Below are 12,545 nucleotides of genomic sequence, written 5' to 3'. Positions count from 1 at the left end.
ACATTCCTGGCAACACAATCATACACGTGTGTGGCCCATTCATAATCATATCATCATGTAAAGAAATCATATGGTAATACAGTTACAAACATGACAACAACTGCTAACAATTCACAATTATAAGAGACATTTTTTTCAATTAATTTTTAAAAATGCAAAAATAAAAATGCAAAAATATTTTTCTCGGGTCTTTTTGGCCTGAGGTGTTTGAAGCCAAACGGGTTGCTTTTGTGTATGTTTCTCTCTCTTTCTCTCTCTCTCTCACCTCAGGTTATATTCCACCTCTCTCCCCTGTCTCTGTGGCCCAGATGCCTGGAGCAGATAGCATAACACCCAGAAAGAAAGAATAATTTATCTCTCTCCCCTCTGCTCTCCTCCCCCTCCCTGTCTCTATCTTGCCTTGTCTCTGTGTCTTCAGCACTCTATTCATTAACATCTTAATGATCCCAGATGGGCTGACATTTACTTTACAGAGGCAGAGTGCCTGCGTGCCTGTGTGTGTGTGTGTGTGTGTGTGTGTGTGTGTGTGTGTGTGTGTGTGTGTGTGTGTGTGTGTGTGTGTGTGTGTGTTGTGTGTTTGTGTGTGTGTGTTTGTGTTTTTATGAGTGTGTTTGTGTGTGTTGTGTGTTTGTGTGTGTATGTATGTGTGTGTTTGTGTGTGTGTGTGTGTGTTTTGTGTGTTGTGTGTGGTGTGTGTGCTGTGTGGTGTCTGTGTGTGTGTGTGTGTTTGCGTGTGGTCCTGTGTGTGTGTGTGGCGTGTGTGTGTGTGTGGTCGTGTGTTGTCTGTGGTGGTGTGTGCGTGTATGTGCGTTGGCTTGTTTTCTGTGTCGTGTGGTGTGCTGCAGTGTGTGTGTGTGTTGTGCCTGGTGTGTCTGTGTGTGTGTGTGTGTGTGTGTGTGTGTCTGTGTGTGTGTGTGTGTGTATGTGTGTGCCTGTGTGTGTCTGTGTGTGTGTGTGTCTGTGTCTGTGTGTGTGTGTGTGTGTGTGTCTTTGTGTCTGTATGTGTGTGTGTGTCTGTGTCTGTGTGTGTCTTTGTGTCTGTATGTGTGTGTGTGTGTGTGTCTGTGTGTGTGTCCGTGTGTCTGTGTGTGTCTGTGTGTGTGTGTGTGTGTCTGTGTGTGTGTCTGTATTGTGCATGTGCTCGTGCCCATACATTTCAGTCGGTGGATACCCATGTGATTAAGTCAGGATGTCAGCGCGTGGGTTTGCGTGCTATAGGTCCGTATGTGTGTACACATGTGAGTGAGTGTGCGTGTATGTGCGCATGAAGGACAGAGAAAGGGAATCTGTTCTCTCTGCATGCCCGTGCGTGAAACCATCCGACACCGCAGCTCTTCAAAAATAAAATAGGGTTTTGTTTCACAAGCAAAAATTGGCAAAAAAAAAATGCTTATGTCTTCAAGACTTGTCCCATTCTGTGTGCCGTGTCATTCAAGTGGAGTCAGGAGCATTGAATTAAAGCATCACGGGAGTCAATGGGAAGTCCCCACGAAAGCCAGACTCACAAATGTGCGAGTGTGTAAGCTTTTCCAGCCCCAGAATCCAGCACACACACGCCCCCGGCACACACTCACGCCACCTCCAACCGCAGAGGCCGGATGTCTCATCACTTCTGCCAGGGCGGAGGAGAGGTGGAGTTGTTCTGTGGAACAGGTGGTGTGGGAGAGGGACGAGGGAAAGGTGGATTGCAGGGTCAGGCGTTCTGCGCTGAAAGTGTGCCTATTGTGCAGGACTGCATACCCACGGTGACTCACACGCTCAGACACAGACACAGACGCAGACGCAGACACACATTCACTGAGGCTGCGTTTGCTGCCTTTATGGGATCTACACAATGGTGGGGGGGTTGGGGGTTGGGGGGGGGGCAGGCGGTGCACCGAAAATGATTTACTCTCAGAACAATGAGGGCACACATTGCCTGCTGTTCATCATTAAGGAAACATGCAGCCGAGCAATGCTCTGGGGCAACAGCAAGGACACTGGCCTCGCAAACCAGAGGGGTTCGGGTTTGCATCCATGGCAACGGCCCGCTATCACACACCTGAACAAGGTTCTTCATATGAGCTGGGAGCTGGCACCCAATCTTACCTCTGACCTCTGTGTGTGTAAGCACAGCACGTCACGGAAAAATGGATCCATCAACATTGACTTATGTTCCTGCACAGTGACTTTGACCCCATCACCAAACATATATAGCAACACCCAACATGACCCTCTCTGGATGCATCAAGCTTTAAATATAAACCAATGCACACACACATACACCACAAGCACACAGACACACACACATACACATTCATAAAATACATCATAAGGGCCCAAATATATTTCAGTTGCTGTCTGATGTCCTTCACTTGAGTAGCAGAAAGCATACCAGTATACACGCACACACACACACACACACCACATGCGCACACAGACACGCACAACCATGGCCAAATATGTCCTCATCATCAGCATGTGTAAAGATAAGAGCAATAGTAAACTCATTTCCTGAATCACAAAGTGGAACTGGTGGAGAGAAAGTAGCCAGAGTGTGTTAGTGTGGTCAGGTCAAGGGCTACCCCTCACACACACTCACACACACTCATGAACACGCACACAGATGCACACACACACACACACACACACACACTCATGAACACGCACACAGATGCACACACACACACACACACACACACAAATGCACGGACACGCACACACACACACACACACACACACACAGGTGCTCAGAGGCACACACTCATGCACACACACACACACAAACACACACTCATGAACACGCACACAGATGCACCCACACACACACACACACACAAATGCACAGACACGCACACACACACACACACACATACACACACAGGTGCACAGAGGCACACACTCATGCACACACACACACACACACACACACACACACACACACACATACACACACAGATGCACAGAGACGCACACTCATGCACACACACACACACACACACACGCACACATGCACACACACCTACACACAGCTGCAGTCTGAACTATTCACACCCTTTCCTTGACAATGACTCTCCTAATTCATTTGGCTGGACAAATATTGTCCAATGGGCTGCTCTTTTGTTGCACGTATCTGGCGGTTAGAAACACTGATTTCAGCTGCAGAAAATGGAGTGAACTGACAACATTCCAGCTTGCTGATGTTTGGGGAGGGAAGGTTGGCCAGAAGGTGATGGGGGTGGATTTGGGGGCTCAGTAATAGGGGAGGTTGTGTGATTCCCTCAGTGTGGATTTAGCAAATGTTCCCCACAGACAGGTGGGGTCTCACTAAATCATATTTCATCGACTTTGCTTGTGTAAAATCTACATCTCCTCAGGGCATAATTTCACTATACAAATCGGCGGCAGTAAAATACTGCAATATGTTTTGTCGCACTCCCGAGTGCCGGGAGAAAAATGCTAAATTAGAAGGCGTCAGGTCAGACCGGGCCAGCGATTCAATCACAACATCATTCGCTGTTATATTCTTCATAATTCCGCATCATCTGAACAGGATGTAGGCATGCAGGAACAGAGAGTTTGCAGACTTGTAAGTTTCCACAGAAATAAATAGGCATCGGCATCCAGAGGCTCACACTATACTTATCTGGCAGTGGTGTCTGTGCATGGGCCTCCTTTTCGGCCAAGAGAAACTCTCTAAGATCCCAGAGGAGTAAACACAGCCGGGACAGGGGCCTGGAGACCTTGGCTTCCCCGCTCGACCTCACAGCGATGGAAACTGTGCGCAGTCGAGGAATCTGTCTTTCAAGTCAAGAAGGCAAACCAGTGCTGATTTCTCTATGTGTGAATTTAGCAGTGTACTGTAAGTCAAACCAGTGCAGATTTCTCTATGTGTGAATCTAGCAGTGTAAGCCAAACCGGTGTAAATTTCTCAATGTGTGAATCTTGCAGTGTAAGTTAAACCAGTGCAGATTTCTCTACGCGCGAATCTTGCAGTGTGTTGGAACGCAACGCGTGGAGTGGCATTATTCGAGGGCCGAGGGTGCAGCGTGCGCTTTACAGTGCAGTACGGCGTACACGTGCATACTTCTTAGGGCTTGGGAATCCTGGGGCTGAGGTGCCCAATCCCTCAGATTATCTGCATTTCTAAAGGAATCAACAATTCGCCAGTAATGCAGCGACACCTGGTCGTGCCCAACAGGGGAAACCCCAGCAGATCCAATTAAGCTATTAAAGGGCCAGCCACCTCTCGCAAGAGCAAAACAGAGGACAAAGAGGACAGGAGAGCACACATTTCTCTCAGGAAAGACATTCAGCATTCCCAGATTTTTTTACTGAGCATTTGGTTTAAATTCAATTTTAAAAAATGAGGTTCATTTTCAGTTTATTTTCACACTAACGGAAGATGCTTTTTTAGATTCAGATTTATTTATTTGCACTCATCATATAAAAATGACAAAATAGAACAAATACACTTACTTAAAACAGTACAAAGAGGGCTATTGTAAAAAGTGAGATGTTAAAATGAGAAACAATTTGTAGAGTATTGAGTGCAAGGATTACCCATTAAGCCAGCAATAGCTGACTGATTTTCAATGGGGTCCGAGACTGGACTATTGAAACAACTAAATATACAACAAATATACAAATTTTGATCTCTACATTTAAAAATATCTACAGGAAGCTGATGCTTTCAAATAGTAGGATTGCCCATAATGTGCACGGCACTGTGATGAGACATATTGTGGTTGATCATGTGCATCTACAATACAAGTCATGCATAATGAATTACATATTGCATTCTTCGTCAATTACTTCATAGAATCAGACTGAAGATGTACTATACATAACTTGGATATTATTTGTGTTTGTGTTTGTATGTTACTACGCAGTTACTACGCAGTGTCATCCATTTTTATGTCAGTATTTTGTACATACATGTTTGATGTATGTTAGTGTATATAGGGGCCTGTTAATGCACATACGTGTGTGTGTGTGTGTGTGTCTTCAGTGAATGCATGTGTTTAATGTATTCACATTTTGGCACATTGTTATTGTGCATGTATGTGTGCTTGTCTACTACTGCTTCTGTTTTATTATGGCTATTTTGAATATTTTTTATTTGCTGTTCATTCTTTCCTTTTATGCAGCTTTTATTGTATCCCTTGTGTGTAATTTTATGCCTTACTCTTTTAACTCTTCTGGAAAGCACTTTGTGTTGTTTGCTTGAAAGGTGCTATGTAAATAACATGTATTACTGTTATTACATACCAACATATTGTACGTGCATGTATGTCTCCTTTACTATAGAGTATGCATGTCTCATTTGTGTTTATGAACATACATTTGTGATTTGAGTTCACATGTGTGTAGCCTGTACTAATGCTATGTATGTTACGTACATGTGTTACATGTGTGCTTAATTACACCAGAGCATCACAGTCTCTATTCATACATGTTTCTTGTGTTTAATTTGTGTGTTGTTGTTGTATGTGTTGCGTGTTGTGTGTGTTGTTGTATGTGTCATGTGTGTTGCTGTATGTGTTGTGTATATGTGTGCTGTTGTATGTGTTGCATATTGTGTGTGTTGCTGTATGTGTTGTGTATATGTGTGCTGTTGTATGTGTTGCGTATTGTGTGTGTTGTTGTATGTGTTGCTTGTTGTGTGTGCTGTTGTATGTGTTGCGTATTGTGTGTGTTGTTGTATGTGTTGCTTGTTGTGTGTGTTGTTGTTGTATGTGTTGCGTGTTGTGTGTGTTGTTGTATGTGTCGTGTGTGTTGCTGTATGTGTTGTGTGTATGTGTGCTGTTGTATGTGTCGCGTATTGTGTGTGTTGTTGTATGTGTTGCTTGTTGTGTGTGTTGTTGTTGTGTGCGTTGCGTGTTGTGTGTTGTTGTTGTGTGCGTTGCGTGTTGTTGTGTGTTGTATGTGTCGTGTGTGTTGCTGTATGTGTTGTGTGTATGTGTGCTGTTGTATGTGTTGCATATTGTGTGTGTTGTTGTATGTGTTGCTTGTTGTGTGTGTTGTTGTTGTGTGCGTTGCGTGTTGTTAACAATGTTACAGGATTGCTTGCGTCCTTCCTCCCGTTTTCTGGCTATTCTGGGAAAATCTTAATTACAGTCTTTCTGAGTGTGGTTGAGCCGTGTGGTTCGGGGTTATACTCGGTCTACCTCTCTCTCACTGCGCCTCTCTCTTTCCCTCTCTCCTGCTCTCTCTTGGCTGTTTTTCCCTTCGACCTCTCCATGTCGTTCTGTCTCCGCTTCTCTTTCGCTCGTATTCCTTCCATCCATCCAGATTCAATTTGACTCTTCCTTCCCTTCATCTTTTCTCAAATGCCCAATCCATCTCTAGCCCCTGCCTCATATCCCCATTCATTCTCTCTCTCTCTCTCCCTCTCTCTCTCTTTTCTGTATCTGTTCTCTCTTTTCTGCCTGTGGTTAGTTTGTTAATTGCTCTTCATGTTGCTTGTATATTATTTTTATTTTGAAGTACAGTAATTTCTGTGGTTGAACAATGTCCCAATAAAAGGGGTTTTAAATCTCAATCTCTCTCTCCCTCTCTCTCTTTCTCTCTCTCTCTCTCATTCTCACTCTCTCTCTCCTCCTCTCTCCCCCTCTCTCTCATTCTCACTTCCTCTGTCCCTACCTCTTCCCCCCAGCTGTGTAATTCTGCTCAGTGACAGAGTGCCTTTTTTCTGGGCACTCAAAAATAAATTTGGTTTTATTAGGGCTTGGGGATCAAATTACTTCCTTTCTTCCTCCCGTTCTCCCATTCTCACTCTGCCTCTCTCTCCCCTTAGCTCAACCTTTTCCTCGCCATAAAATGAAATACATAATTAAGGTAATTTAATCATAATTGGCCCGCGCCATATGACATCTATCATCGGGCGATTTGAACTTTCAAATTTTTACGTGTGACGTTAATTTCTTCCTTGCTGGCGGCGACAGTGCGAATGAAAATCCACAGGCCCCTGCAGAAGAATGGAGCAGTCTCACAGTCACCGGCAGCTCCCATTTGATGGAGACTGTGGGAGGTGCAACACTTTGCCCGGGGTCTGGCTTGAATACGTCCTGATTATAATTGTGCCATTTCGTCCTGCCTCTAACGTGGCGTTTCGCCTGGCTGTCCTCATGCTCTCGGCAATAAGAGGAGGTCAAAGAAAGGGCAATGAGGCCAATGAGTGACGATAAGCGAATGCACAGAACCGAGCGTCAGCCCCGTATGGCTATATACGTGTCGTATCTATACAGTATGTTCAAATGCTGCACCTGCATTTACATCACATTACAGGCATTTGGGAGACGCTCTTGTCCAGAGCGATGCACAACATGGTGTATAACCATAACTGGGTTGGCAACTTGGCACATTCGTACAATGGCACACACATGCATGCGTGTGCCATTGTGAGAAAATATTTAATGTAAACCATATAAGATTCCCACTTGATGGAAAGACTGAAGCTCATAGTTAAGCTTGGATGCAACAGGAGAGGGTTTGTAGGCAGCATTCTCTCCCGGGTTGGGCCTGTGCCTCGTAGCCTAGCCTAGCCTAGCCTAGCGCCCGTGTTTTTCCCCTCTGTCGTGGGCTGAAGTCACGGGGTCTTGCGCTGTCGCCGCGGGGCCTTCAGGAACGGGGCCAGATCCAGACGATGTCGTGCGCGTCCAGGGGTCCCGGCTCGTGCTGCCGGCCAGGCCGGCATATGGAGCTTAGCCAGCGCTGAGCGAATGAACCGCGGCCCTTCCCTTCAAACTGACCCAGTTGAAGTGTCCAGAGCTACCAGACGCGCTAAGCCGTGATTAAGTGACCTGGTCAGACGGCTCAGGAGATGATAGTGATTTATAAAAAGACAAGTGCACTAGTGTTCAAGTGCACGTTCTCAGTAACAATTGGGATGTTAACAGTAATGCAGTGATGTTGTCTGGGACTTTCCGCCTGGGAAACGAGGTTAGAGTTAAGGAGAGCGGGGAACTGGAGCAACAGCGAAGGATGACTCGTTAATGACTCTGTCAGTCTGGATTGCAATGCGATTTCCAAGGAGTAATATCAGATCATTTACGCAAGGAACATGATGCATCGACACACGTCTATGAGTGTGCATATGTCTGTTTGCATGTGTGACAGCGTGCATGTGGCCTGCACGTATGTGTTTGTGTGTGTGTGTGACCAGGTATGTGTGTGTGTGACCGTGTTTTTGTGTGTATGAGTGTGTGTGACCGTGTTTTTGTGTGTATGTGTGCGTGTGACCGTGTGTTTGTGTGTATGTGTGCGTGTGACCGTGTGTTTGTGTGTATGTGTGTGTGTGACCGTGTGTGTGTGTAGGTGTGTGTGACCATGTGTGTGTGTGTATGTGTGCGTGTGACCGTGTGTGTGTGTGTGTGTATGTGTGTGTGTGACCGTGTGGTTGTGTATATGTATGCGTGTGACCGTGTGTGTGTGTATGTGTGCGTGTGACCGTGTAGGTGTGTGTGTGACCGTGTGTGTGTGTGTATGTGTGTGTGTGACCGTGTTTGTGTATATGAGTGTGTGTGACCGTGTGTGTGTGTAGGTGTGTGTGTGACCGTGTGTTTGTATATCTGTGTGTGTGTGTAGGTGTGTGTGTGACCGTGTGTGTGTGTAGGTGTGTGTGTGACAGTGTTTGTGTGTATGTGTGTGTGTGACCGTGTGTGACCACGCTGTACGCTGATTATGCAGGAGCAGATGTTTATGTCCTTGCTCACGAGGGTAATGGTGTACGTGCATGTCTGTGCGCTCATGTGGGTGTGCATGCTCTGTAAGCTGGAAATGATAAGACTAGCACAGAGAAATTTGATTTCCTTTATTGCTATCAAACTCTCACGTATCACACGTCTTTGTGGACAAAGTCCACTTCAAGCCTCCCGGAGAATGGACTTTGAAATGCAAAGAGCTGACGTATTCCAAAAGAGAAGTGGCAAACACGGCATACTGAGCCAGGCAAATTCATTTATTTTCTTTATTTATTTAATGTTTATTTGATAGGGACAGATGCATTTAAACATAGCTTATTGACAAACAATATCCAATGCAATGTATCACAGCATTTATAGCATATGCTAATTTCCGATGCTTGTCCCTAGCTGGGCTTTTCAAACACATACACATACAGCACAAAATCATATAATCATAAAACACATACAATAAACTACTAGAGCATTATTAAATACATTAAAATTGAGTAAAGATAAAATTTAAATGCTCAAAGTTATGTTTTATGTATCCCTGCAATGGCATTTCCTCTCATCCTCTTCTTTTCTCTCTGACATATTATTCAGTCTGACAGTTACCCGATAACAATTGATTATACTTGATTATTATGAACATTTATTGACATGTAATCCTGTGAAAAAAGTTCTTCAGTCAAAACATTTAGGTTTTTAAGTGTATCCCCTTTGTGTGCTTAAGAGGGAACATTTTAATTCAATTAACATCCTGTTTCTTTATTGAAAAGAAAAATTTCATTTTGAGGTCAGTCACTTTTTTCTGTGATCCTATGGATGCAAAATCAATTATTTTCAAAGAAAATTCATAATTGCAAATGAATGGCTGCGATTACCACTACATCTGAAAGAACGCTCTTGTAGTATAAATGCATTTTTCTATGACCTCTTAAAACTGGCGACACATGGTCACATGATGTACATCCACATTCTCTTCCATACGGTTATGCCGCTCTTCTCTCTCTCTCTCTCCATCTCCCTCTTTCCCACACTCCCTCTCTCTCCTCTCCTCCTGGCTCGTCCACTCCCAGCCTCGAAAAAAAAAAAAACGCTTTATTGGTATGCCCAGATTACACAAGCCTTATGAAAGCGGGGACAATAAGCGCATCAGAACAGCGCGGTGCACATGAATTGAGCACAATGGGGGCATCGGCCCCCGGTGTGGCCAGAGCCGTGCAGCGGGGTTACACAACCTCCATTGTCCCGCTCATCTGCTCACTGGCCCCATTGTGAGCGAGAGGTTGCGTGTGAGGGGCTACGCGAGGCATTCAGCGTGGGCTGCTCTCCGCATGACTACGCGCGTACATTTCGGCTCTCACGCGTCTGTTTCACAGGTATCCGTCCAGCTGTGATGGGCATGCTGCTCTGGGGGAACGAGTGTGTGTGTGTGTGTGTGTTTCTGTGTGTGTGTGTACATGTGTGTAAGTGTGTGTGTGTGTATATGTGAGCATGTGTGCATGTGCATGTGTATGTGTGTGTGTGTGTGTGTGTACACGTGTGTGAGTGTGTGTGTGCGTGCATGCATGTGTGTGTGTGTGTATGTGTATGTGTGTGTGTGTGTGTGTGTGTGTACACGTGTGTGAGTGTGTGTGTGCGTGCATGCATGTGTGTGTGTGTGTATGTGTGCATGAGCATATGTGTGTGTGTGTGTGTGATTGGGTGTGATTTAACTATATCCCTCCTTTCCCCTTCCCTCTGAACCATGTCTTTGCGGGGAATAAATTCACAAACAAAACCTCAATAAATCAGTATAAACACTAAGACATCCCGAGGAGCATCAATTAAAAAACCACCCCTGGAAAACAGACAGTGACAGAGAGGGCGGGGAGGGAGAGAGGAAGAGGGAGGGGAGGAACAGACACAGCAGCACAGCAGTAGCGCAGAGGACAGACAGACCCTGCCAAGACAGAGAGGGGGGGGTGACGCTATCGCTGCTTTTAATTACCAGCGAGGAAGAGAGAAACCGAGCTGGTGTCGGGCGGCCAGCGGCGCCATATGGAAGAGAAGTGTGAGGTCCGTTTAGCCTAAATCGGCGCCGCGGTACGGCGGGCCCGCCCGGCGGTGTCCCAGCATGCCGACCGGCGCGTCTGCGAATCAGCAGCGCGGCGGGGGGGGGGGGCTGTCAGATTGCGCGGGCGGAGGCCGAGCAGGTGAGCGCTCAGCGTGCGGATAGAGGGAGAGGGAGGAGGAGTGAGCGAAAGAGAGAAAGAGAGGGAGAGAGGGAGAGAGGGACAGACATAGCTCCTCGGTCCCTTCACCTGCGCAGGTAGGCCTGGTCCGGCCCGCGTGCTCAGACTGGTGCCCTGGTCCTCCAGGGCCCCGAGCCGTGGTGCACCGGCAGGCTGGGGCAGGCATCGAGGGCCCCCGGCCCACCCCCCCCCTACCCCCGCTGGGAACCGTCACTCTGGGTGGGGGCCTCCAGCCCAAACGGTAAAAGGACCCAGGCCTCTTGAAGAAATTCTCTCTCCAGTACTGACAGCTCCTTCACGGTCTCTCTTTCAGGAGAGCCTCTATCGTGCCTCACGCTGTTAATATGATCACTGCCTGTGTGTGTGTGTTAGCGTAGCTGGCTCCCCTGGCTGTATTGACTGGGGGGGGGGGCTCCCCTCCCCTCTCTTTCACACACTTTTACCTTTACCTTTTGGCAGTGAGCGCAACTCGGCGTGGAGACAAAATAAAGAGACTAAAGACTAAAGACACCATTAAACGTCCTGGCCTCTGGACTAGAACACTGCGGTTTGGATTCCCAAGAAGCGAATTGTGGTTATACTCTAGGGCAAGCCCCTCTGATTTGTTCACTTAATATAAATTGATAAAATGTAAATATGGTTGTAGCCCTGAAAGAGTGCTTCTGCCAAGCAATCAATATTCCAACTGTTGCGATGGTAATGCCATTACTCTGTACTGCGCTGTACTATATTACAGTACTAATACTATTCCTGCATAATAATGTATTTCTACTACCGCTACTAGTACAACTACTTCGCTGTACTGTACTACTGTACAACTATTACCAGTATGACTATACAATGCTGTATAGTCTGTACTAGCACTACAACTTATTATTATTAATAAAGAGATTAATAATAATAAAGAGCTATGGCATGAGGTTTCTGATAGACCTCCATAACATCTTCAAAAGAAAGAAGAAAACATTAATAACATGAATATATTCTCCTACCCGTAAGTGAGAACATTCATGCAATGTACAGTATTATTTTATGCTGAGGGGTGGGGGGAGGGGGGCGTGTCGTGAGGTGTTCCTTGGCAGTGGAAGAGACAAAAGCTCTGCGTCTGAAGTTCAGGGCTGGTTTTGGACACGGGGCTGACGCGTTCTGTCTGTGTTCTGTCCGTTTTTTCTGTGTTCTGTCCGTTCACGCATCTGCTCTGTACAGAGATGAAAGACAAACTGTTCTGAGAGGAGGGGTTCACAATTCAACCAATGAAGCTGTTCTTAAATAATGCCCCTGAGCGAGGCCAAACTGTATGGAGCAGTATGTAAATCAGTCTGTACAAAGGCCCGTCCAGATGTGGCCAGATTATAGCGCCACCCCCCCCCCCCAACCCCCAACCCCCAACCCCCACCCCACTCTACCCCCCACTAACTGCTTTTAAAACAAATCCCCAATCCTTGCTTGCTTTTACTTCTCTCTATCTCTTCTCGAATGTAATCCCTTTCATTAAAAACGTGGTATTTTTGGCCTGACTGCCTGTGGTATGTGTGTATTTTTAACCATGCTTTAATTTCAGTGTATTCTATTATTATTTATGTTATGTTTCATATACGTCAGCTTATGTTGTAAGAAACAGGTCAGAATTGCTGTTCTTAAA

The sequence above is a fragment of the Anguilla rostrata genome, chromosome 1 (genome assembly GCF_018555375.3).
Source record: "Anguilla rostrata isolate EN2019 chromosome 1, ASM1855537v3, whole genome shotgun sequence".
NCBI lineage: Eukaryota > Metazoa > Chordata > Actinopteri > Anguilliformes > Anguillidae > Anguilla > Anguilla rostrata.
Note: the sequence above shows the minus strand (reverse complement) of the source record.